The 26,081-nt window shown below is 50.3% G+C and overlaps 1 long non-coding RNA gene across 1 annotated transcript in view; it reads right to left on the bottom strand.

Annotated features, from left to right (window-relative positions):
- Positions 1-25,936, bottom strand: part of LOC139035969 (uncharacterized) — a 50,059-nt gene extending 24,123 nt beyond the window's left edge. The window contains exons 1-2 of the long non-coding RNA XR_011488631.1: positions 25,223-25,936; positions 24,971-25,039 (exon numbers count right to left, since the gene is read on the bottom strand). This is a non-coding gene — a long non-coding RNA (uncharacterized lncRNA). The remainder of the gene's footprint in view (positions 1-24,970; positions 25,040-25,222) is intronic.
- Positions 25,937-26,081: the final 145 nt, after the last annotated feature.

The raw sequence follows: 26,081 nt of genomic DNA, 5'->3' as shown, positions 1-26,081 counted from the left end.
GGTTATTGGATCACCTCCCCCACCCCCACCCCCACCAGGTTCCAGCCAAATTCCATTAACTCAAAGCTGGTCTTTTAAAACAGACTGAAACTCATTCCTAGATGAGCCGGGGCAGAGCCCTAGAGGAACCTTGTTTTTACTGGCCAAAAGCAAAAAGGATGAGCGCCCCAAAATGGCTTTGGCCCAAGAGGGTAAGGGGTCGATGCTTGAAGAAGGCAGAAAAGAACTGGGAGGGGGGTGGATGGTTCTATGAAGAGAAGGCGCCATGGCAAGGTGTTCCTCCTCTCCCAGCCCTCCTGGGGAGCGCAGGCCACAGCCCTCTCTGACAAGCAATCAGGCAGAAGCATGGAAGGAAGGACTGACTGAAGGAGAGCCTTGGGCCCAGGGCAAGGTGCCCAGCACCCACTCCACTGACTGAATAAGCCCACCCAAGAACATCAGAGAAGCTGCCAGCCCTCAAGCACTTACAGCAGGTCCAGCCTGTGCTATAGGCTGAGCAGACATTATCTCATTTAATTTTCAAGCTGAAACTGAAACTCTTATTTCTTGTGATAGGACTGAGATACGAAGATATAGGCTGACCATGCAAGAAAGCAAATGTGTAGCTCCTTTCAGCTCCCCTGAAAAGTGACATTTTTTAAAGACTCAATTCATGCCATGCATTTCACTCACTTTCGACGAAGCCTTCCTCATTTTCCTTATTAGAGGTGGGGACCTCTGCATAATCCCCAAACCTAGGATGGCACTTTCCCCTGCCTCTGTCCTTAGAACAGTTGGGAATACAACTGAGGCCTCTCCAGACTGGACTTGGATGCGAGGCTCCTGTGTCTTGTCCATCCTGGATACCAAGTGAGCTGAGTGAGCCCACAAGGCCACGTGGATGACGCAAGAGAAAACAATGTTTTGCAAGAGGTTCCTTCCCAGGGATGCTGACATTGAAAGGACCACCACATACCCTATCTCCATCCTCCAGGCCTGGGGGAGAGCAGGGCTGACGCTTGCCTATTGTCTGTGACGAACACTGGAGCCAGACCTTGCAGTGTATAAGCCCCGTGTATTTCCTTGCTCTTATGGAGTCAGTTGCCTTGAAAATACCCAACAGCTGTGCATTCCACAGTCGATTGTACATTAATCATGCATCACAGGGGAAAGTGCCATCGTTGCTTCCAAATCTGCTAACACACAGACGGGCACCCAGCTTCTGAGCTGCTAGGGAGTAAAGACAGGCCTCCCAGCTCCAGCTGGCCCCTTTCTGTACGCTGTAAAGCCTCAGACATCTGGTTAGAAAGATTGGCAAAGATGCAGTCCCTTGGCTGTGATGTGTGTCATAAGGGCTGGGCGCCTCTGACAAAACCCGGCTCACCCTCCCCAGACATGAGACGGTCCAGGGCACCCACCTCATCCCTTTTCTTTCTCCCTCTATTGTCTTTCAGTCTGCCTCTCTCATGGTCAGTGTCTTGTCTATGACTCTCTCCTTCCAACAGTTCAGGGCAGGATATGTTAAAAAGAACTGGATTCACAATATTCGTTTAAGAACAACACAGTGGTTTCTATCTGAAGAAGGCCTACCATGTGCTTGGCCCTGCTCTGAGCCTCAGAGACACCCTGTAAGCTGTGCTTCTCTTCCAAGGAAGAAACAAAACCAACTGGGAAGGAAAGGACCTTCCCAAGTCACGGAGCTGGGAAGTGGCAGAGCTGGGATTCAAACCCTGATCTGGTTGATTCCCTCATCACACTTTCTTTTCATTCCCACAATTCCATCAGGTCCTCCAGCCATTACTATTACCTGGTCAGGATCCTGAAGCCCGGAAATAAAAATGACTCACCAGAGAAGCCAGGCCAGAAGGGACAGAGGCAGGGCCAGTAGGAGGGGGTGGAGGCGGGGCCAGAAGGGAAAGAGGCGGGGCCAGAAGGGGCAGAGGTGGGGCCAGAGGGGGCGGGGTGGAGGCGGGGCCAGGAGGGGCGGGGCGGGAAGGAGGTCGGTCAGAGCGGGAGGAGCCTGTGAGGAAGCTTATTGCAGAAGGAAACTGTTTGTTGTGAAATGTTTAATTGTTGCACTTGGGGGTAATTTATTATCAGGGAAATTAAGTGATGCCATTAGCCTCCTGTCGCTTTCCAAAATAAATCTGTCAGAGTGGGGTGAGGTGGGGAAAGGGAGATGAGAGCCGCTCTGCTTTAATTTGTTTTTCTGCTGATTGCCAAATGGAGGTTCGGGCTCCATTTATCTATGGGAAGGGAGTTGGCCACGGTCCTGGGTGCGCCTCTCTGCTACATTCAGCCCCTCTACAGCCGCATTTCCATATCAGAACAAAAAACGAGCCCAGCTTGGGAAAATGGGGCAAGTGCCCAGTCAACGCGGAAAGAGACCAGAGGCCTGGGAGCTGGAGCCAACTCTGCCACCAACTGGCTCTGGGGCCTCCGGCAACTCACTCCCCAACTCACAGATGAGTCTCAGATGGCTCTGCCCTCCCCACCAACGTCCCCTAAGTCTGATCCAAACTTCCAATAAAGCGTGTGCCTAAGTCCAACGTTTGGCTCATAAGAGTTCAATCAATAGCAGTGTTCTTCCCTCCCCACCGGCAGGTACACTGCTATCTGGGTCTAACAGATGTGGTCCTGAGGGAGCCATGGTGACCAGAACTGGGACCCAGGTCTGAGTCCTCAGCCCCCTGCCCGGCCCTGTCATCTCCTCCTGTGTGGGCCCAGGGACCACTCCACAGGCTCCTTAATCACCCACACCCCCGCAAAGTGAAGTCCTGTCCCTGTCTATTACTGCCTCCTTTGCATCTGAGCTAGTCCAGAGCCCATCCAAAGGCAAAAGCACTTTTTTGTATTCTCAGTCCTTAACACTCAGCAGGTACCCAATATATATTTGTTGCATTAATTGATCGCTCTGTAACATGAAATTTCTCACTTAGCCGAGCAGATAACCAGGCCATAACGAAAAGAGAGAGAGCTCTGCCTTTTTTCACAGAAACTCTAAATATCTGGAGAAGAGCTGATGATCTCATAATTTCAGTAAAGAGACGCCAAATTATACTCCTCTACCCAAGAGCTCCAATTTCCTCAGCAACTCCATGGTGGCTCCAAAGAGATGAATGCCACCAACTGACAAGGGCACCAGAGGCCACGGGCCACAGAAATCAGCCTTCCACAGATGCCCAGTCCTGGCCGTGGACCCAGGGAGCGGCAATCTCTCTCCTGGCATGGTTTCCTGGTCACTTCCTCATCTATAATGTGATAACAGAGCAGTTCCTGCAGGCAGAGCCCAAGCCCAGGCACCATGTAGATCTTCTGGAGGATTCAGTCCCAGGGAATCAGGACACTTCATGGTCCAGACAGGCACCAAGCTCAAAGCCGAGGGATCCCAACTCTGTCACATACAGAGATTCAAGACATGTGCCTGCCATCATCAAGGAATTATCTTGGGCCCCCAGTCATGGTCTATGTGCTGAGAGTGAGACTTCCCCACCATGGACAATGTGTCTGACAATGTCTGCCCCCGTCCACCACCAGTCTCTAGTCAGTAATTCACAGCTAGAAGAAACATACACCCTAGACACCGTCTGGGTGGTTTTGTAAATCAATAAATAGCTTTGTTTACCATCAACCACTCAAACTATTTGAAGATGTGCCTGCCAGGGGAGCCAGTGAATACCAGCTGGGATTCAGATGCCTGACCCAAGCTCTGCACATCCTGATTCCCATTCTCCTAACATGGGGGTGGAGGGTAGAGCCACCCCCATCTCTTGAATGATGGCTCCCTTATCTATATCTGCCATTAGCTAGAGGATATCAAGCAAGTCCCCCAAACTGATGTGATCAATTTGTCTCAAATTCTAAAATGCACTCAAGTCACCTGGTAAGCTATTGTTAAAACACAGTTTTTGATATAGTGGGACTGGAGAGGGACCTGAAATTCTGTATTTCTAACAAGCTCTACTATTTGTTAAAAATGCAGACGCTACTGGTCTACAGACCACACTTTGAGTACCAATGCCCTAAACTCTCTGAGCCCCAGTTTTGTCTATAGAATGGGGCTCACACTAGCTACCTCACAAGGTTGTTGGAGATTAAACACTACGATACATGTGAAGGACTCAGCAAAGTGTCTGGCACATAATGGGGTATGTAGTAAATGTGAGTTTAACCTTCCCTGCATGCCATACCTTTCCAGCTGACCCCTGAGTCAATGATTCTGAACCTTGTTTGGCTAATAGACCCTTCTGAGAACCTGATGAAAACTAAAAGCTCTTCAGCAGTTGGGAGAGGCAAGGCTGTGCTGTGCTAACAAAATCTCTGTGGTTTAACACAAACAAAGTATACTTCCTGCTCCTGCTATATGTCCAGTGTGGGTAAGCAGGGCTCTTCTTGTTGTAGTCGTTCAGAGACTCAGCCTGATGGAGATACCATCTCAATGTACAAATCCATGACCATCCTGGTGAAGGAAAGGCATGGGCTAACTCACACCTAGTGCATCCAGTACCTGCCTAGAAGTGACCTATAGCATCTCCATTCACATTCCAAAGGCCAAAACAGGTCCCAAGGCAATGCCTCCCCTTCAAAGGGGCCAAAGAAGTATTTGGTGAAGAACCCTAAGGATTACCATCGACCTACTTCCCAGGGAAAAGAAAGCAATATAAGCTTGCCCATAATTCCAAGAGGTCCACAGATCACCCCACCCCACCCCCCACCAAGGCAGGTCCACCCTTTACACTTTCTTATCAGGTCAAAGCAGATTGGAAAGAAGTCGTGCTCATTCATCAATTCCATAAATGTCAACTGAGTATCTACCAGGTCAGGCATATTCTGGGAGGTCCATGCCCTCACAGATCTTTCAGAGGGGGTAAACAGATAATAAATGAGGAAGTTGCAGAGGGTAGGAAGTACTGTGAAGGTCATGAACAACAATGTGATGTCACAGAGTAACCGGGAGGTAGAGAGAGACCTCCTTTAGATGGAGTGCTCAGGGAACGCCACTTTGAGAGGAGATGCCTGAAATCAGAAGTGAAGGATCAGAAAGAGCCAAGCTAAAAGAAGAGCATTCCAGGCAGAGGGAACAGCAAGCGCGTGGCACTAAGAGATCCATGTGCTGGATGGATAGACAGAAGGCCAGTGAGTCAAGTGGGCAGTGGCAGGAGCTGTGGTGAGAGGTGGAATCAGAGGGATCAGCAGGGGCTTGACTGCGCAGACTCTGGTTGTGTGTTTATGCCACCTGACCCAGCTCCTGGGTGTCCTTCCCCACTGCCAGGGGAGTCAGAGATATCCTGAAGACCATGGAACCAACTGGAATCTTAGGACAGCACAGCCTGATGCTGAAGTCAAGACTCTGAGAGCAGATGACACTAGTGATAAACCCAACAGTCTCGAGAACAAGATCCTCCACAAACACCCGTTTCCCGACCTCATCTCTCCCTGCTACAACGGCCACTTGAGTGCTTTCTTCTATAACTCAACATCTCTCTCTTTTCTCTTGTAGGAAGACCCATGGTACTCTCCTGTCCTCACCAGGGCTGCACCAGACTGGCCTCTGTGTCTCCAGAACAAGTTCCCTGCTTTCCTACCACCACAGTTATGATGTTCCTCCTTAAAATTCTGTTCCCTATCTCCCTCGCTGAACATGGACCATGCTTCCCACAGAAAACAGCTTAAATCCCACCTCCTTTCTGACACCTCTATGGATCACCCCATACACACACAGCTGGAGCCAGCAGACCTCTTCTTGAATTTTTACATCCTCTCCAGCACCATTGACTTGGCTAATGGCACTGGTTACTGTTTCCACACACACTTCTCATCACTTTAAGAAAACTGTAAGCTCCAGGAGGGCAGGAATGATAATGACAAGCAAGTCTGCCTTGGGGACCCACCAGAGTGGTACTCAGAAAATGCTTTGACTTGGTAAGACAAAGGCAGAAAATTGGGAAACATGTCAACACTTGCCATCTGTGCCCAGACCCCCTGGATGACAGGGTTGGGCTCATCTCTGCACCCCTACCCCCCTCACCCAGGGCCTGGAGTTGGCCAGCACTCAATAAATGCTTGTGAAATAAACTTCCAGAGTCATCGTAGGCTGCTGATTTCGGATAAGTGACTTAACATCTCTGAACCTGGCTTCCTTATCTCTAAACCATGAATAACAAGTTCCTTCCACGTGAGGTTGTTTTGAAGACCATATGAAACATGAAACGTTTTGGCAACTGTGAGTTCTCATATATTATGAGTGGTTGAATGCATCGCTTGTCATTTCCCAGTGGACACCACACCCAGTGGAGAAGGATGTGAACTGAGTTCAGAGTTGACTGAAGCACATCCTGCTGCCAGCCAGAACAGGCCAGACCAAAGCAAAGAACAACAGGATCTTGTTTCAGAGGAGAGTGTCCATGCTTTGAAGGATGAGTGCCTTCTCACCTCGGGAGGCCAAACTCCATGAACTGCATCAACAAGGTTTCCTTGATGTCTGGTTTCCAGGTGGTCTGAGCCCACAGGAGACCAGAAGTTGAGAAGAGAGAGAGGCTGGGGGATTTATCTCCCCAGCAAGTTCCCTGATGGTCTTATCTTGGCAGTGGCTGTGTTCCTCCACCCAAGGCCACAGCTGCTGGTTGGCAGCCCTCTCCTCTGTGTAGCTTGCTACATACAGCTTCCATCACTGCACTCTCCCCGGAACCCTTCAGACACAGGTGTGGCGACAGTTTTCTGCTGAGGCTAATCCTGGGGTCCTTCGTCACCCTGTTCAGGTGCTTGAACCCTGCCCATACATTTGTAAATAGTCCACTCCATGAATTCTCCTTAATAGCTAGCTTGATTGTGATATCTGCTTCTTGAAATTCAACAGTCAGACCTGGAAATCTAAAGAGTGAGGTTCTCATCCTGGCAATGTGACAGCTATGTGCTTTGGGGAAGCCCCCTCCCCTCTGGGCTTCAGTCTTTTCCTATGTACAGTGGATGACTTGACTAAGTGTCTCTAAGGCCCCTCTTATGCCACAACATTGTTCTCACACATCTCCCAGGATCCCTAGGACAGTACTGTACAGAGAGACGGTGATGGAAACTCCTTAGTCAAAGGCTGCTGGGGTTGAAAAAGGAGAGAGTGCCTGGGGAGCCCAAAGATTTGGAGGGAGGGTGTTGGGATCCTTAATTATTGGTTCAACTTAGGGACTAGACAGTGAAAGAATAAAATTACCTGATGAGTCCTTAGCTATCTATATCAGCCAGATTTTACCAAGAAACAGAACCAATAGGGTATTGGGCGGAGGGGAGAGAGATTAAGCCAGAGAAATAGAGATTGCATGAAATTGGCTCGCTAACCATGGAGGTTGGCAAGTCCAAAATCTACAGGCCAGGCCAGCAGTCTGGAGATCCAGGGAAGGGCTGAAGCTGCAGTTTGAGTCTGAAGGCAGTCTGCTGGCAGAAATCCCTCTTCTTCAGGCTTTTTCTATTAAGGAGGTCATTGCTCTATTTTACTGAGGCCTTCCACTGAAAGGATGAGGCTCACCCATATTATTGAGGCCAATCTGCTTTACTCAAAGCCTATTGATTTAAATTATAACTTCATCCTATAAAAACCGTCAGAGAAACAGCTAGAATAATGTTTGCTCAAATATCTGGGTCCCAAGGCCTAGCCATGTTGACACATAATATTAACCATCATATCTTCATTCTGACAAATCATGCCTCCTGAGAAAAGGACCTAGACAGGGCAAAGATGAGCCTGAGGACAATGTCAACTGGAGTAGAAGAGATCTGTGACCACCAACTCCAGTGTGGTCTCAGGCAGCATCAGTAGAAGCCAAGGGATCAATGAGCTTTCAGACCAGACTGTCCCAATTCAAATGTGCATGAGAATTACCTGGGATCCCAGTTAGGGGCCTGAGACTCAGCATCTCTCACAAGGCCCCAGGGACTTCGCAGAGCAGTTGGAGGGTCACACTTTGAGGAAGAGGGTGGAGGGGTTAGAGCTCTGGCCCTGGGGTTAGACTTGTCAGGTCCAGTCCCAGCTCCGCCCCCTTACTGACTGTATCACTTGAGTAAGGGAGGTACTTACCCAGCCTGAGTCTCAGTGTGCTTGTGTGCTGGGCTGCATCAGTCACGTCTGACTCTTTGCGACCCCATGGACTGTAGCCTGCCAGGCTCCTCTGTCCACGGGATTCTCCAGACAAGAAGAGTGGAGTGGGTTGCCATGTCCTTCTCCAGGGAATCTTCCTGACCCAAGGATCGGATCTGTGTCTCTTAGCCTTGTCCTGCAATTGGCAGGGGGGTTCTTTATCACTAGAACCACCTGGGAAGCCCAGATCTCAGTATCCTCATCTATAAAGTGGGGGGTAATATTATCAGGTTGGCCAAAAAGTTCATTTGGGTTTTTCTGTAAGATGTTATGAAAAACCCAAACAAACTTTTTGGCCAACACAATAGTGTCAATTTTAAAAGGTCAATGCACCATGGACAGAGGAGCCTGGCAGGCTACAGTCCATAGGGTCGCAAAGAGTCAGATAGGACTGAAGCAACTTAGCATGCACACACACACATAATTAAAGAGAAAATGAGCATGCAGTATAGTGGCACAGAGCTCAAGCCCATTAAAAGCTCTTGGCTACCATCATCTATATGAGCACCAGATTTCTAAGGAGTCTATGTCAAGTAAGATATAAATATTAATAAACCTCATATCCATTGATCCACATGGTAAAGGCACCTAGCCATAAAACCACCAGAAGAACAGTCAATAAAATTGAGAATATTCTCCCCGGAGAAGAATAGATGTGGTAAGGAGGCAGAGAGGGAGTGGAGGCAGAAAAAGAAATGATTAAGGGCTCCCTGAACACACTTGAGTGTCAGTGGAAATGAAATGAGAATGAGCCTACAAGGCTCCAGGAGCTTAAACAAAGACCAAGACATGGAGCTTCCTGGGAAGTCAGGATGGGATCAGTAACAGAACTAGAGAGTAACTGAAACTGCTCAAAAGTGAAGCAGGCTGTGTGCATTGAGATCCATCCGCCCCCAGAGCTGGACTAGCGAGCTCTACCACTCCTCAGCCTCCCACTGAGAGCCTGGTGCCACAAATCCACGGGACAAGTCCTCAAACCTTCCAAGAGCTTCTAGAACTCGGAGCCGCTGACATCGGTGGCTCTCTCTGGGAAAGGTCTCCGACGCGCAATCATGGTGCTCCAGTCTGCTATTCAAGGGCCTCTCCTGGGGGACACTTGGCACATGGCAGGCTTAGTCATGACACATCAGACAATTCATTCAGATTTTTTCAATTCCATTATCGGTCCCTCTGGGAGCCAAACAGGAAAAAGAACCAGTTCAAGTGCTGGCCAGAGAAGCTGCCATGCTCAAAGAGCCCTCCCCAACCCGTGAAACCACAAGCTGTCCTCCTGAGCCTCCCAGACCAAGGGTGCCATGCTGACAGGATGCTCGGGTAGCTATGCTGCTTGGCTGGATGTTGGAACACCCTGTATACCAGTTGAGACAGTTCCCTCAGTACCCTCTGCCCCAGGCCCCTACCTTAGGCTTCCCTGGAGGGCCGAATGTCTACCAACCAAAGGGTTAAAGGCGGGCACATCAGGGCTCTGGTCTGACCAACAGGCAATCACCAGCTGTGGAATGGTTTGCCCATCATTCTATACCTTCTGGGTATACCCCCAGGACTCACAGGTCACAGTGCTGCTTGCCTCTTGCACAGGGGCTAAGAATTCTCTGCATGCTGAGCACAGCCTCCTGAGAGAGAAACCAATGCTTCCCCAAAGACGGGTGGCTCCATTCTGCCTTATATTTTCATCTCCTGCCCCCCACCAACCTCCCCATACAAGAGAAGACAGCCTAGAAGACAGGATGAAGAAGACAGAACCAGGATGGGGTGGGAATACCTGGGCCCAGCTGCTGGGTTGGGTGTTGGACCATCTAGGGAGACTCTGCCCCAACACAGGAAAGAACAACACTCCATGTCCTCCTTCCCCTTGGAGATGGGCACTCATAAGTTCTCCCTGTGGGGATAGTGAACCCCTAAAAGCCAAGGACAGATTTAGGGGTCAAGTAGATAGGCCTAACCTCAAGTCCTGACCCTGATTCTCACTACCTATGTACTAGTGAGGTTAACTAAACCTCTTGGAATCTTGTTTTTCTCATCTGTAAAATGGGAATGGGGCTTCCCAGTTGGCATTAGGGGTAAAGAATCCACCTGCCAATGCAGGTGATGTGAGAGACACAGGTTTGATCCCAGGGTGGAGAAGGTCTCCTGGAGTAGGAAATGGCAATCCACTCCAGTATTCTTGCCTGGAAAATTCCATGGACAGGGGAGTCCATGGGGCTGCAGAGAGTCCAACAGGCATGGAAACCTTGCCCAGGGCCCTCCAGCAGGCTTGCATCTCATTGGCCAGAATCACCCATCTAAGCCCAAAGGACCACCATGATTGGCTGAAAGCAATCAGACCTGCCTCCTGGGGCGTGGCCTCTTCAGAAGCCTCTCACAGAGAGGAGGGTGGGTACTTGGGGTTCTCCAGGGTCTGAGGTCATCCCCCAGCTCCATGGAAGTGGGACAGCATGTGAGAGTTTCCAGAGCTGTCTCCTCCAGCTCTTGACCTCTGCAGGTGGGTGTCCTTCTCTCCATGTCAGTGTTCCCCTGAGCACCCTGTGATCCCAGGGGCAAACCTCAGTGTCCCTGTGTTTTAGGGGCTCACGCCTTCTTTTCCTATGACCCCCACTTCACCAGGAACGACCCATGTTCTCCCGCAGTCTCTGTCCTCTCCTCTGGGAGCGCCTCACTGGTCTCTGAGCACTTCTCTGATGGATGCGCTAGTCCTGGGTCCCCCTGAATCATCCCAGGAGCCCTGAAAATCTGTGAGGGGTCCCGTGGCCCTGTCCACCGTGGCCCCAGATGATGGGCACTAGAGCAGCCATCCCGCTGCCTCCCTCCCTCCGCAGACCGAGTGCCCATTCCCCCCCTACAAGGGAGAGAGCCTGGTGCACAACAGATGCCTGACTGTTAACTGAGATGTTTGAGTTGGCCCAGCACTATAAGCCCCGGCCGGCTGGGGGTTAGTGTTCAAGACCACAGGGGCCTGTGGGCCTGTCTCTGTGGGTTGGGTCAAATGGTCAGTGGAGCCCGCTGGGGCCTGATGTGGCAGGCATGTCCAACTCCCTTCTGGATTCACTGCGACAAGCCCCTCCTGAGGAGACCCTTTGCCAGAGGACAGGGAGGGCATCAGAGAGATGCCAAAACATTCAGGCGAAGCTGCTTGGGCCTGATAGAGGTGGGAGCAAGTCCTCCTGGGAGGTCTTCACCTGCTGGCCCAGTGCCCCTTCCTGCACCCCCCAAACCCTGGGCTGAAGGAGCTGTAATTCTGAAGCAGCTTCAGCTACATGAGCCATAAAGTGCAGAGGGCTTGTCTTCCCTGGGAAGGGGGGAGATGGGGATGCCATCTCCTGCTGACTTAGGAGAGGGGATACTAGGAGACAGTTGCCTCTATCCCTGGAATCCACTGTAGGACAGACCTGGGAGCTGCTAAGTATTCCTGACAGTCTAACTTGATTCAGTTTGATGGGCATTTAGTCAGAGCCTGCTCTGTTCCAGGCTTCGGGGCCAGGGTATCTCCAGGGAGGTGTAACTCCCACATTTATTCAGTACAGAATGTCAAGGATCAGGCTAAGTGTTTTATGTGCTTTAATGTCTTTTTAACCTCATAGCATCCCTGTGAGGCAGGTATTATCCTTATTCCCATTTTGCTTAGTCTGTTGGCAACCACATGGATGCAGCACTTGGAGATACTGTATTCATCCAGTGACCTGAGTAGTACCATTCTGGAGGCAGAGCTGACAAAAACTCAGAGCAAGGGGAGCTGGAGTTCAGGGGCCAGGGGCGACTATTCCCTGCCTCTGGGCTCCTCATTATGGACAGTAATAAATATCTTTATGCCCAAGTCCATCCACTCACAGTTTTGTTACTGGCAGCTGTGGACTTCCTAAGAGATTTAAGGACCCCTTGTCCTCTCCTGTGAAGAAAGCTGAATGCCAAAAAACTGATGCTTTTGGATTGTGGTGTTGGAGAAGACTCTTGAGAGTCCCTTGGACTGCAAGGAGATCCAACCAGTCCATCCTAAAGGAGATCAGTCCTGGGTGTTCATTGGAAGGACTGATGCTGAAGCTGAAACTCCAGTACTTTGGCCACCTGATGCGAAGAGTTGACTCATTGGAAAAGATCCTGATACTGGGAGGGATTGGGGGAAGGAAGAGAAGGGGATTACAGAAGATGAGATGGCTGGATAGCATCACTGACTCAATGGACATGAGTTTGAGTAAACTCCGGGAGTTGGTGATGGACAGAGAGGCCTGGTGTGCTGTGATTCATGGGGTCGCAAAGAGTCAGACACAATTGAGCGACTGAACTGAACTGTCCTCTCCTATCCCCACATCCTGTTTGAGGAACATCCAGAGCCTACCCAAATTACAGTTGCCAAATAAAATGAAGGTTAGCAAGTAAAAGTACATGACACCCAGTTAAATTTAAACTTCAGGTAAACAATGAATAATTTTTCTAGTATAAGTGTGTCCTGTACTACAATGGGCACATAGTTATCCTAAAAAATTATTCATTTTTTATCTGAAATTCAAATTTAACTTGGCATCTTATATTTTACCTGCAACTCTATGCCAAATCCATCATCTTCTCTTACCTAGATGTGGACTCTGCTCCAAAATGGTCCCAATGGCCTAGGGGGCTTCTGGATGGCTGAGGAAGTGATTTGGGGGAATACTGTCTGAGAACTTCAAGCACCTGGGCCTCCTAATATGGAACTCCAGAATTAGACAAATCACCTCCTGGATCAGACAAATCACCTCCCCAGCCCCAGGCAGCCTGGGACCCTCCCATCCTACTGAGGGTGGGGCAGGGTTGGGGAGGGATGCTGCCATTTCCCTAACTCTTAGCAGGACCAAGAAAAATGAAGATTCATGCAAAAGGAAATGATGGAGGTCATTTCCCAAACTCATCAGCTCAATCCAGTCTGCTTTCTCCCCACTCTGTTTCCACCTGCCTCCTTGGGAGAAGAGAGGTTTGGGGTATTGGACCGACAGGTGGGCCTCCACTGGAAGGATCAACTGCGTGGCTGGAGCCTACCCACTTGGGCAGCTCTGGGGAGCCCCATCGCCCTCACCAGCAGCAGGCCACTCACACAAGCGCCCTTTAATGACAGGGCCTGGGTCATGGTGATGCTAATCAAATGAGCCTTGACTAACAGAGCTCACTGCCAACCTCTCTGTGATTCAGCTTCCTCTTCTGTGAAATGGGGAGAAGAAAAGCCCTTAGTTCACGACCACAGTTCACCACAAGGCAGTTAGAAAGCACAGCAGACAGAGTATTCCTGGGTGCCCACCCGTGAGGTCACAGTGTAGAGAGGCTTCCTGGAGAAACCTCAAAGAAGGCTGGGGGTATCCAAAAATGAAAACAGCAGAGGATAGGAGTGAGCCCTGGCCGTCTGTGGGGCAGGGGAGAAACCTTGGTGCCTGGGTCCACCAAAGGGATGTCACGGAGGGAGTTCTCCTTACGCTTGCTGGGGTGGAGGGAAAGGAACAGAAAGGAAACATTAAGTGTTTACTTGCTGCCCACTCATCTCCCAGCCCTCCTTTCCAACCAGACCCAGATTGACACTGGGATAGCCACCCTATATATATAAATACCATGTGCTTTGGAAGAATTGAAACCTATAGCCCCAAGAGTAGGTCTGAGCTGGGCTAAGCCATTCAGTACATTCCATCCCCTGGCCAAAGTCATTGGTCCCATGTGACCAAAGCCCCTATGACCAAAGCACATCCAATCAGAGGAATCCCTGAGACTCTCACCTGTGGCTATGAGCCCCTCAGGCTATTGAAGCAGCCCCAGTCACTGTGCATCAGACATACATGGAAAGAACCTGGGTCCCTGGTGACATCAGTGGGGCCCTGATCAACCAGTCCTGCAACCAGCCCACCTCCAGACTGGTTACATGAGTCAAATATCACCTTTCACAATTAAACCTTTCAAGCTGGGTGGGTGTTCCATTCCTTACAATGATGGCAAAAGTTGTTACACATATAGTTAAGTGCTGGGCCCTGAATTAAGCTCTCTTTACACACTGTGCAGTGTTGGAATTATCACTCACACTGCACAGAAGGGAAACCTGAGGCTCAGGGAAGTGCAGTCATCAGCCCAAGGTCACACAGCTGGAAGTGGCAGAGCTAGCTCCAAGGTCTGGCTCCTGGCGTCTTCCTGCCAGTTCCTATAGGCCCTGGGACAAACCAGCACCTTCACTGGACACTGTTGAGGCCGTTCCAGAGGGAGGATTTTGAGGACTTTGTCTTTTTCAGGAAAAGTTGGATAGGGCAGAGGTCTAGACTCTGGGCTGGTGGAGCCCTGACTTCCAATCCTGGCATCCTAATTAGTGGCTGTGTGACCTTGGGCAAGGTGCTTCTACCTCCTGAGGCTCAGTTTCCCCATGTGGGAAGTCAGGGTTGAAATACGACCCCATTATATCACCTGTTTTGTTGTTGTTCAGTCACTAAGTTGTGTCCAACTCTGCAACCCCATGAACTACAGCACCCCAGGCTTCCCTGCCCTTCACTCTCTCCCGGAGTTTGCTCACACTCATGTCCATTGAGTTGGTGATGCCATCCAACCATCTCAGAACCATCGCATCCAACCATCTCAGCCAACCATCTCTTACTTAAAAATGCTTAGGTATGAATTGTTGTTGTTGTTCAGTTGCCAAATTTTGTCAAACTCTTTGTGACCCCAAGGACTGTAGCTCACCAGCTTCCTCCATGGGATTTCCCAGGCAAGAATACTGGAGTTGGGTAGCCATTCCCTTCTCCAGGGGATCTTTTAGACCCAAGGATCAAACCCCCAACCTGCATTGTAGGTGGATTCTTGGCTGTTTGAGCCACCAGGAAGCCTGGTGTCACCATGTCACTTCCCTCCTTCCTGTCCAGTGTGTGGGTCTCTTTCAGGCTCAGCACCCTGAGCACACCTCAAATAGACCAATGATAATCCAGTGAATGAACAAGTACTGAAAGCTCTCTGAGTCCAGGGCTGTTTTAAGCCCTTTGTATGTATTAACTCCAGGTACCACTACCATCCCCATTTGTCAGATGAGGAAACTGAGACACAGAGGCTAAATGACTTGCTGAAGCCTTTGAGACAGAGACTGCCATTCAATTCAATAGCTACTAATGATGCACAGCTATTGAGCACTAGAATACGCCACTTTGAATCAGGATACACTATGAGTGCAAAATGCACTGCGGTACAAAGTATAAACAGAAGAATGTAAAATAACTCATTAACAATTTTGTACTGATTATATGTTAAAATGATAATTTTTTGGTATATTGGATTAAATGAAACATTATTAAAATTAATTTCACTTGTTTCTGTTTACTTTTTTAATGGGGCTACTAGAATATTTTACTGGACAGCACTGCTTTGAGGCATAAACTGGGGAAACAGGACATGTAAACATTTGAGTCAGGCCCAGCACTATTTATAGGCCTCCCTGGTGGCTGAGTTGTAAAGAATCTGCCTGCCAATGCAGGAGACGTGGGTTCAATCCCTGGGTCAAGAAGATCCTCTGGAGAAGAAAATGGCAACCTATTCCAGTGCTCTTGCCTGGGAAATCCCAGGGACAGAGGAGCCTGGTGGGCTATAGTCACAAAGAGTCAGATGCAACTAAGAGACTAAACAACAACACTGTTATGATGAAACTCATTTTGTACGACTTTCTGAGGTTGTATCTGCTTCCCAGACCTTTGGATGGTGGTATTCAAACTGTGCATTGGTTGACCCTCTCTGTTCGTCCCATCTCTTTCCTGAGCCCTGAGAACTTGGAGGCCTTGAAGGTAAAAGCCAGGGCATGGTGCTGGGTGCCCAACAGGGCTTCCATTGAAATCAGTAGAGGATGATGGTAACCATGACATAAGTGAAATTCTTACTGCGTCTCTTTGGGGGAGAAGCCGTGGAAGCCAGACCAGGCCCCATGAGGTGTCAGCCAGCCCAGTCGTATGGAGGCAGGTGAAGGAGGGCTCCAGAAACACTCACGGTGCCTGAGCTGTTTCTCTACTCCTGCTCAGCTCCAAGGGGCCCGTGGACCCCCTCTCTTGCTGGCTGTAGCCCTCCAACTCTGCCTGCTGTGCTTAGGATGGGATGGGACTGTAGCTTTGGGGGTGTTGCTCTCTCCCCCCGTCCTGCCAGTAAGTCGGAAAGGCCGGGTGTGAGAATGAAACGGGCCCAGAGCCCACTCAGCTCCAAAAGACACCACATGCCGCACAGACACACCTTAAGTGTACAAGCTCCCCAAGAAAGGAGAAGCAGTGCATCGGCGCACTTTCCACGTTGCGTCCCCGATGGTGGCCGAGCCCTGCGCTGAGCACAGGATGGGGCTCAGCCTCGCGGAGCTGGGGCCTGGCTGAGGAGGGACGCGGTGGAGCACCCCCAAACCTGTGTGGAGCCTCAGGTGTCCTGGCCCCCACACGTGCTGTTCCTCCTGGAACTGCAGCCCCACCTGACAAACCCCTCTTCTTCCCTCAAGCCTCAGCGGGGTTCAGGCTCCCCCTAGGATGCCATCTTCCCCATCCCCCAGTGGCAAAGGCCCCTCAGCCTCAGTCACACAGCCACACCCCACGCCCACCTCCACTCAGGCCATCTTGCCAGCCCCAGGTTCATCAAGGGAGGACTAGACACACAGCCCTGCCCAGCAGGCTAGCTCAGCTGTGATGTGAACGCAGGAAACAAGCTCTGTTTTCTCAGCCATCCCTCTTTCCTTCCAAACCCGAACTAGAGGGCGTCTTATCAAGCACATTTAATCACTGCTGTTCCCCTTTTCTCTCATTACAACAAAGGTGATTTAAGCCCTGTTGTTGAGAGTTTGGACTCAACGGGACTAGAAACTCAAGTCACTTTACAACACAGCCTGGAGTTCCTTCATCATCATGTCAGAATTCACCCCCATAAACCTTCACCCAGACCTTTCCGTGAGCCAGGGACCCCGGCCACACTGCAGAGTCACATAGCTGTCCCTGCTCTGTGGAGCCTGGTGGGCTTATAAGGGAACAGCTGCTGTATCCTGAGCTGTCTGTAACAGGGAACTGAACACCAGGCTGTGGGGAACAGATGATGCCGAAGCTGAGTCTGTCTGGAGGTATCAGGGAAGACTTCACAGAGGAGGTGATTAGGAGCCGTGCTGGGTCAACCCTCCCATCCGTGGTCACCCCGCAGGCCCATGAAGTGACGAGCAGGTCATGTAGGACTGCGACTCGGGGGAGCTGGGGCAGTCTCCCTCCAGCCTTGGCCTGTGGTTCAGTGGGCTTCATTGCACATACTCACTGCCCAGCACTCCCCTTCCTGGGTCCCCTGAATGCCTGCTGGGGTCCCTCTTCCTCTCAGTGTGACTGGGTCAGACCCTATAGCTGGGTATCCAGTTGGGAAATTCCTGTACCATCTGCCTGATACAGGCTGGAACTGGCCACGCTCATGAACAGCACAAAAGCAGGAGAGTCACATGCCCAATGCCTCCCACTTTTCTCTCTTTCCAGCCTTCTAGCTCCTGTCCAGACCCATGACAGAGAGGCCACTGTACCCCATGGAAAGGTGGTCCTGAGGTTTCCATGGAGGGCCCTCTATGATGCCCACAGCAGCTGTATCTTGAAGCCCAAGGCCTGCGCTGCCCTGGCAGTACCAAACAGAGCTGACCCCAGATTGGCAAATCACTAGGTAGCCCTTAAAATCTAGTTCTTCCTGAATTCAGAGGCGATCAGAGAAGACTTGGGATGGTGGTCCTCAGCCTTTCCTCCAATGCCCCAAACCATTCAGTTCTGGCCCCAAACCTACCCAGCAAACTGAAAGTTATCAGAGAGGTGTCTCCACCCTGTCTAGGGACCATCTATGTTCTCAGCACACACGAGTGAGAGGCCATCCACCATCCCAAACGACTTACCCCCAAATCTCCCAAAAATCATAGGACTTGTCCTGAAAGCAACTCCATTAAATATTCTCCATCACATTAAATTTCCAGTGGGATTCTTGTATTCCCTATAAGATGGGGCTCCAGGCAGCTCCCTGGCTGGTCACATATCAATACCGGTAAGGTCCCAGGAGAATTCCCTTGGCACCACAGATCCACAAATGACAGTAATTATCTTGACGACACCAGGTCAGACCCTGGTCCATTGCAGCCACTTTTCTTCATTGCCCTTCACTGCTGAAAGGACAAACGATGTCTCTTGGCTCATCTAGAACAAACCAGAGATGTCTACAGCAGGGCTATGTCTGTCCATGTCATGACTATTTATAAAATTAGTAGTTCCCAGCCAGCCTCCTTGACAGCATATTGAAAGACAGAAAAGATGGGGATGGTAAGGTAAAGAGAGTGGAAGATTGAGAAATATAGAGAGAGATGATGGTATATTAGCTATGAGAAATAATAGTGTTATTAATATTACTGATAGTTACCATTTACTGTGCACTCAATACTTAGCTGGCTCTGAACTCACACACAGCATTCATTATCCCATCCCACCCAACCTGGGAGGGGATAGTATGATCCCCATTTTACAGATGAGGAAACTGAGGCTCAGAGAAGATTAGTGACAGTCCAGACATTCAACCAATAAATGGAAAAACTTGGATACACACCCATGTTTGTCTGAACCTCAAGCTCGCCATATCCGTCTGGTTGCAGACACCAGTGCTGGCTCTACTGCTTCCTAACTTGGTGGGGTCCTGGGCCCACCTTTCCATCCCTTTCTGTTTTTTCAGTTGTAGCATGAGAATGATGCTGTGATTGACTAGCAATGCTGGTGATGGTACTTGTGCTAGCCCCTATTTGGGGGATTAACTTAAATTCCCCACTCCCACCTGTCCAGACTGTAGCCATTAAACCTTTAAAATAAAAGGTCAGTTGTCTCACACAGGGGTCCAATATGCTGTGCCAACACAGCCCCCTATACACTCCAGATTGGTTCAATCTCCATTCAGATTCGAGTGAGCTTCCTGCAAAATATATGCCAACAGCTCCCCACTCCCTCTAGCAACACACATGACCGTTCAAATTCTGGGCCCCACTTCCCCCCTAGTCTCCTCAACACACGACCTTTCATACCTCCTTGCGTCTGTACATGCTGTTCCCTCTGCCTGGATCATGTCTTCCTTTCTTCTTAGGCTTTAAGACACAGCAATATGTCACCTCCTCTGTGAAGTCTTCCCTGATCCCTCCAGGCTGACTCAGCCCCTCCATCATCTGTGGGACCACAGCTTTGTGCAAAGTTCCTTGTTGCAGAAGCACACATGTAAACAGACAACTCAAGAAAAGCATTTTGTAAACTGCAGAGGACTGACTACTGGGCAGCTCCTGGTTCCTGATGAATTAGTGAACTCCTCCAGTGGAGAAAATCACCCTCTTTGCTCCTCCTGGTCTAGAAGGCACTGGTTCCTCCTCTCCTCCTTAGAAATGCTTTTTGAGATAGACAAGCTCTGTGTCGAGCCCCAGTCGAACCAACTTCAGGCGCCTCGAACCCTAACTCCTGATGTTCTTTCATTCACGGCTGCCCCCAAGTGATTCAGAACAATCACATGTCTCCTCGAGAAAGAAGGTTACACAGGGCCCCAACATGGGAGATGGCTGGATTTTTCCCATGTGAACGAGTGACACAAGATAGGAAAATAGAAATGGACAGAGGACTCCACCCCACGGCTGATTGGCCTCACTGAGCTAAAAAGGAGAACGGGGTTTTATGACCCAGGCAAGAACAACAATGAATTGGCTTGTGGGGAGGAAAAGAGATGGCATTTTCTTGAGCTAAAGGGGCTAAAAATAGTGTGAGGTTTTCCAAGAGGCTGCCATGGTACTTCAGGATGTGGCTACAAAGCTTTTATTTCAATAGCAATTGGCAAGCTCAAAGCCAAGGCCATTCCCCGTGACAGTCATAGTGCCAGTGACAGACTGCTCCCAGCTCCAGGGACCAGCAAGAGCTACAACTGTTCCCATCTCCCCATCTTCTCATGTGGTGATCCCCCTGGAATTCCCTCCCTTTTCCCCTACACTGGATCTCATCACCTCAAGCCCTGAGTTCCAACCACTTCTCTGAGCAGTGGCACTTCTCCAACATTTTCCACCAAGCACCCCCCAGAGCAGAGAAGAAATTGTAATGGAAAGTTGGAGTGGGGAGGGGAGGGAAAGTTGAGAATTGCCTGTCAAGGCCTCCACAAGCATGAAATTCCCTCCAAATCTGCTTTATCCTAAGAATTTACAAAAGAACTCACTCTTCCAAAAAAAAAAAAAAGTCCAAGTTTCACTGTTTAAAAATCAGTTTGTTCTCTGATCTCACAGTTATAGCGTCACCCCAGAAAGGAGAGCTGTGTTTACCTGTGACATCAAGAGCTCCGTGTGGCTAGTGGGACAGAACAAGGGCCTTCACAGAGGACCTCAGCCTCAGCGCTCCCTCAGCCGTTGAAGTAAATCACCCATCCATCCATCTGTCCATTCATCCATCCCTCCATCTGTCCATTCATTCATCCACCTGTCCATTCTTCCATCCATCCATTCATTCAACAGGCCTTCACTAAGCTCTTTTTAAATGCCTAGAACTAGTGATGAAGCCAGGAGGGTCGCAGGCCTCCAGGAACTGTCTCATGGAAGAAACATGAGACGAGGCATTTCACAGATCTGTGACAAGTGTCCCACCGGGGAAAAACCAGGAGTTTGGGGAACAGAGGGGTGGGGATTGGAAAAGCCTTCCTTCCAGGGAAAACACAAGCCAGTCTGCACCCCAGCCTAACAGTTGAGACCCATGTGTCCTTGGGCAAGTCAGTGATCCACTCAGTTTCCTCACCTGTGAAGTCGGTATAATAGCTTTGCATGGTTTTCACTGGGACTAAATGAGTTTTTCAGTGCAAAATGCTTGCTCCTAAGTGTTCAATAAATATGATATATTAAGCTGAGGCCAGAAGAATGGATGGAATTGGGCTGCAGGAATGGGGCCGAGATAAAGGAGCAGGGAGAAAAAGAGTGTGTTCCAGACAGAGGGAACGACATGTTTAAGAACAATTATTCAATAAATATTTGAACTCATAAATTCTTTAAGGGAAGTGAGAGTAATACAATTTCCGTAAGCCGCGTCCTTTATCTATTGTTCCCTGGAGTGTGTGTGTGTGTGTGTGTGTGTGTGTGTGTGTGTGTGTGTGTGTGTGTAGCTGGGTGGTACCACAGCCAGGCAGCCACAGGCCAGCCCGCTGCATTTTTCTAACCAGGTCATCAGATTCTTAGGGCAGAGATTGAGTCTTCTCCTCTTGAAGTCTCATAGCCCAGAGCCTTTAACTCCCCTGGCTTCTCAATGTCTCCCTCTAACCCTGTTGGGACCCCCACCATTTTCCTAGTGACTGTTTAGAGGCCAGGGGTCTGTTATTGCAGGGAGGGGAGTATGGATGCAAATAATGTGTTTGACTGATCACCACCTGCCCTCCTGCAAAAACAGATGAAGCTTGAAGGTTCAGTAGGCGACCTGAACTTAAACTCTGGGAAGTCCCTCCTCTGCCTCCTCTTTCTGCTCTATCACCACCACTTCCAGCCTGGGGAAAGGCCTTGGCCAAGACCACTGGAGAGAGTGCACGGATGACCTGAGAAATACAGGCAGCGGGGCAAAGACCCTTGAACTGTTGGTCAGAAGGCCTGGAGTCAAGTCCCCGCTCTGTCAGCTAATAGCCCTGTGACCTGGGGTCGGTCACCTGGGACTCCAGCCCAGAGAGCATGCTGGGGTCCCACAACAAACTGGTTTAGGGGCCTAGGGGTAATGCCATAGGGAAACCAACCATTCTGGCTTTCCCAGGACTGAGGGATTCCCTGGGATTCAGGACTTGCATGCCAAGGCCAGGAAAGTCTCAGACACACAGGGATGAGATGGTCGCTCATGGCCTTGGTTCCCCCTCTTGGTTGCGGCTCCTCCCCCACACCACCCCCACCTCCGTGCCCCCTCCCAACCCCCCTGCCAACCAGACCCAAGTCACAAGTCAGCACAGAGTGGCCTCTGAGACCTTTGTCCCCATGGCTGACCCACGGGACCCCATCTATGTGGGAGGGAGACAGAGGAGGAACAAGACCTCTAAGTTGCCCCCAAGGGGTTTCCACAGGTTGGCGTCAGTCCATTCTTTGAGATGGGAGGGTAGGGTGGATTCTCTTAGAGACTCAGTGTATGCCAATCCAGTCTAGCCAGGTGACCACAGCCCTGACAGCAGGGAAGGCTGGTCCATGCCACTCTCCAGAGTCTTGGGGCGATGGGACTCATGACAAACCCAGTTGGCACTGAGCCCTCTGCTCCTCCCCACAAGAGCTTATTGGGCTCATCAACCTGATGCTGACCCGATTAGTCAATACAGGGGCGAGAGGCTGCAGGGTGGTCTCAACTGGGCCCCCACCCCACCACACCGGGAGCGCTAGGAGAGCCCCCGGGGCCTCTGCTCAGACCCGCACAGGCTACCCTGCCATGGACATCACCGCAGGCACCCTGCCGCCCTGTCGGAGAGACATGCTGTGTTTTCAATTACAGTCCCCGTTTCTTTCCTGGTTTGGGCTCGAATGCCAGGCTATATTAGGTCATGCCGAGCCGGCCCTGTTGTGCTTTCTCATTAGCCGCATCACATCGTATTTTTAGGGGCAGCCAAGACCAAGACAATGCCAGAGGGCTGCTTTTCTTCCTGAGTCCCCAAACACCACCTCCATAAAAAGATTATGCTGGGAGGTCCAAGGGCCCCCGTAGCTGCTGCTGCAGACAGCAAAGGCACAGGCTCTGAGAAGAGGGGCAAGTGACTGGATGGACCAGAGGCAATGAGGGAAGTGGCCCTTCTGCCTGTATTTTCGTCCACTTCAGCCGCCTACAATTACCACCCCAAAGCCACGTGGAGTTCCTGGTTTCTCATGCCCTGGGACAAAAGGACAGAGATCCAAGACTCTTGTGGGGACCAGACCACCTTCCCTAGAGCAGCCTCTCCTGTTCCTTCCATCTTTTTGCAGATCCAGAGCACTGCAATGTGAGGTTCCCGTACTCCGGGGTCTGCCCTGTCCCTCACTATAGCAGGAACATTAAAGCTTGCAAATCGCTGCCTCCTCCATGGTCTCATCTGACTTACCTGTGAGGGTGGTAGGATACCTATTTTACAGATGGGGAAATTGAGGCAAAAGGGAGATGATGTGTCCAAGCCGCAGAGGAGTAAGGAGGAGGATTGGCCTCCACATGGCCCCAGGGGCTCGGCTCAGCTCAGAGCCGGACCCAGATGCCCATTTTTGTCCGCACACTGGAAACCAGGGAGGGGCCATTGTTCCTCGGTTTCCTCTCCATGAAGCTCACTGCCCACCTGCAGAGCATGCCCCACAAGTGCCAGCACTCTCTACACCTCACTCCCAGCCCACCTTCCTCGAGCCAGAGCAGTCACCTTCTAGGGGGCTGAGGACCAGGGAAGCAGAGAGAGAGCAAGTCCCGCCTGTGAATTTCCACTTGTCTCTGTCTTCTGTTCCTGTCCAGTCTTAAATCAGTCTGTCTCTCTCCCTCCTTATACACAGACACACACACACACACACACATGTACACAGATGAGTCTGGGATCCAGCATCCAAGAGACCCCTATGCCATCTTAGGTTGGAGGGGGAGGGGTAAGTCTGTTCCTCCAGGGAACTTTGCATGGAGCCAATGTGCCAGGACAGAGGGTGAGGGGTGGCTCCCAGGGAGGGCACAGTGGTCATCATGGGACTGAGATAACAGGAAATGAAGGCCCATTTCAATGCAGCCGTTTTGAGAACAGGCTTCCCTGGTGGCTCAGATGGTAAAGAATCCACCTGCAATGCAGGAGACCCAGGTTCTATCCCTGGGTTGGGAAGATCCCCTGGAGGAGGACATGGCAACCACTCCAGTACTCTTGCCTGGAGAATCCCATGGACAGAGGAGCCTGGTGGGCTGCAGTCCATGGGGTTGCAAAGAGTCGGACACAACTGAGCGGCCAAGCACAGCACACACAGCTTGGAGAACAGGGCTGGTACCTTCAAGATTCCTTCGTCCATGAGATCCTCAGAATAAGACTGCAGATAGAGGAGCAGGACCACCTCCAGATGTGTTCCATGCTCTCTGAGCAAGCGGGGCCAAGGCAAACCATTTGCCCACAGCTCTTTGACTTCCAGCCCCTTCACGTCAATCACAGGTCCTGGGTCAGGACAGAGACCACCCAGCAGGGCTGGCCCCAGGGAAGGGTACCAGACCAGCAGGTCGGTCCACCTCTTGTAAGTGGCTGCAGTCACTTTCACTTCCACCTCAAGCCTCGAATCCAGGCTGACTCTTTGGAGGCTCAGTGCAGCCCTGGGACACCTGAACACAGACTGGACTACAGAGCAGGCATTTAGCTTCCAGCTTTCACTGGCCACTTCCTCCTCTTCTGGCTCCTCCACCTACACCTCCCCTCCCACACCCAACTTCTGCCCTCAGACTCTTCCTTCACATTCAGTGGCTACCCCCACCCCCGGAGAGCAAAGGCCCAGGACCAAAAGGCCATACTAAACACCCTCTACATGCCGGGTGCTGCGATAGATGCTAGGGGTCAGGGGAGAAGGAGAGGTGGATTTGCAGAGAAGTGAAGCACAGTCTTAAGCCTACCCAGTGGTTTCTGGCTAGTTTGAGAGAAAGAAAAGGCTCAGAGACCCACCCCCTATGAAACCAAATACCATGGCAAAACAAATATCCAGGATTCATCCCTGTACCTGGTGGAAGCAACACAGAAAAAGATCCTAAGTGAGAAAAAACATGTAGGAATTTTAAGAGTTGGTGAGACCCCAGGTTATCTAGGAAAGATGAGAGAACTGTGGTTCCCAGACACTCCACTCCCTCTGGAATCAGTTTGTAGGGAACACAGGTCTGCAGACCCAAGTGTACATGCTCTTGACCACAAGCCTTCCTCATTTTTCACTGGACTCACCTTCACACATTATTGGCACTTACAGGATTCATGCCCAATCACTGTTGCACAATTTTGAAGGCTGATCATCTATAAAAATATCAAAAGAGGCAGAACGTAAATACAGAAAGTTGGAAACACAAATGGCCCATGCTCTCAGCTCATATCATTTCATTTTGCCAACTAGATCAAAGAAGAATATCTCCAAAACTCAACACACAAAAATACACACACATTCCAACAACTCCTAAATCCTTTTCCTGGAAGACTTACCCATGAAATAAATCACTGGATGGCCACAGCTCCTATTCAGAAACGGTCAGGATGTAGGTCATGAACTCGGTTGCCTTCAGCGCTGATGACTGGGTTTCAGCATTTGCTCAGCCAAGGAACTGTTATGAGAACAGCTGCTCTGTCCTCTTTCAGCAACACATGAAGAATAAGCTGGATCCTGGAAGTCCAGGTGACCAGAAATCTTCCACTTCCTACCCATAGCATAGAAGAATTCCAGGAATCAATGGATGATTGAAAGTTCCTCTCCACTCATCCAAGGAGCTGTACCAACTCATCTGATACATTCAACCTGTTGGCTCCCATAAAACAACAAACAAGTGGGTTATGGGTTTCCAACTTTCAGACAAGTTCAAAGAACTGATTAAGGCTATTGAAAACCAAAAGCAATGTAATCAACACAGTTCAGATTAGATAGCTGATCCTAACACAAGGACCAAGTGACTCCCAATTAAAGAAGCAAAACTGCTAAACACACCTCAAAGTCAGGCAGCCTTCGAAGACGCAGACATAGAGAACAGACTTGTGGACACAGGGTGGGAAGGAGAGGGTGGGATGAGCTGAGAGAGTAGCAGGAAACATCTCTATTACCATGGGTAAAATAGACAGCCAGTGGGAATTTGCGGTGTGACACAGGGCGCTCAGCCCCATGCTCTGTGACACCCTAGCGGGCTGGGGTGGGAGGGAGGTGCCACGTGTATTCCTGTGGCTCATTCATGTTGATGGATGGCAGAAACCAGCAAATGTTGTAAAGCAATTATCCTCCAATAAAGTTTTTTTTTTAAAGCATGTAACCTTTGAGAATATTGATGAGGTGACTTTGACCCAAAGGTCACAGGGC

Source organism: Odocoileus virginianus, chromosome 7 (assembly GCF_023699985.2).
Source record: "Odocoileus virginianus isolate 20LAN1187 ecotype Illinois chromosome 7, Ovbor_1.2, whole genome shotgun sequence".
Taxonomy (NCBI): Eukaryota; Metazoa; Chordata; class Mammalia; order Artiodactyla; family Cervidae; genus Odocoileus; species Odocoileus virginianus.
Note: the sequence above shows the minus strand (reverse complement) of the source record. Positions and strands in the feature narration are given on the sequence as shown.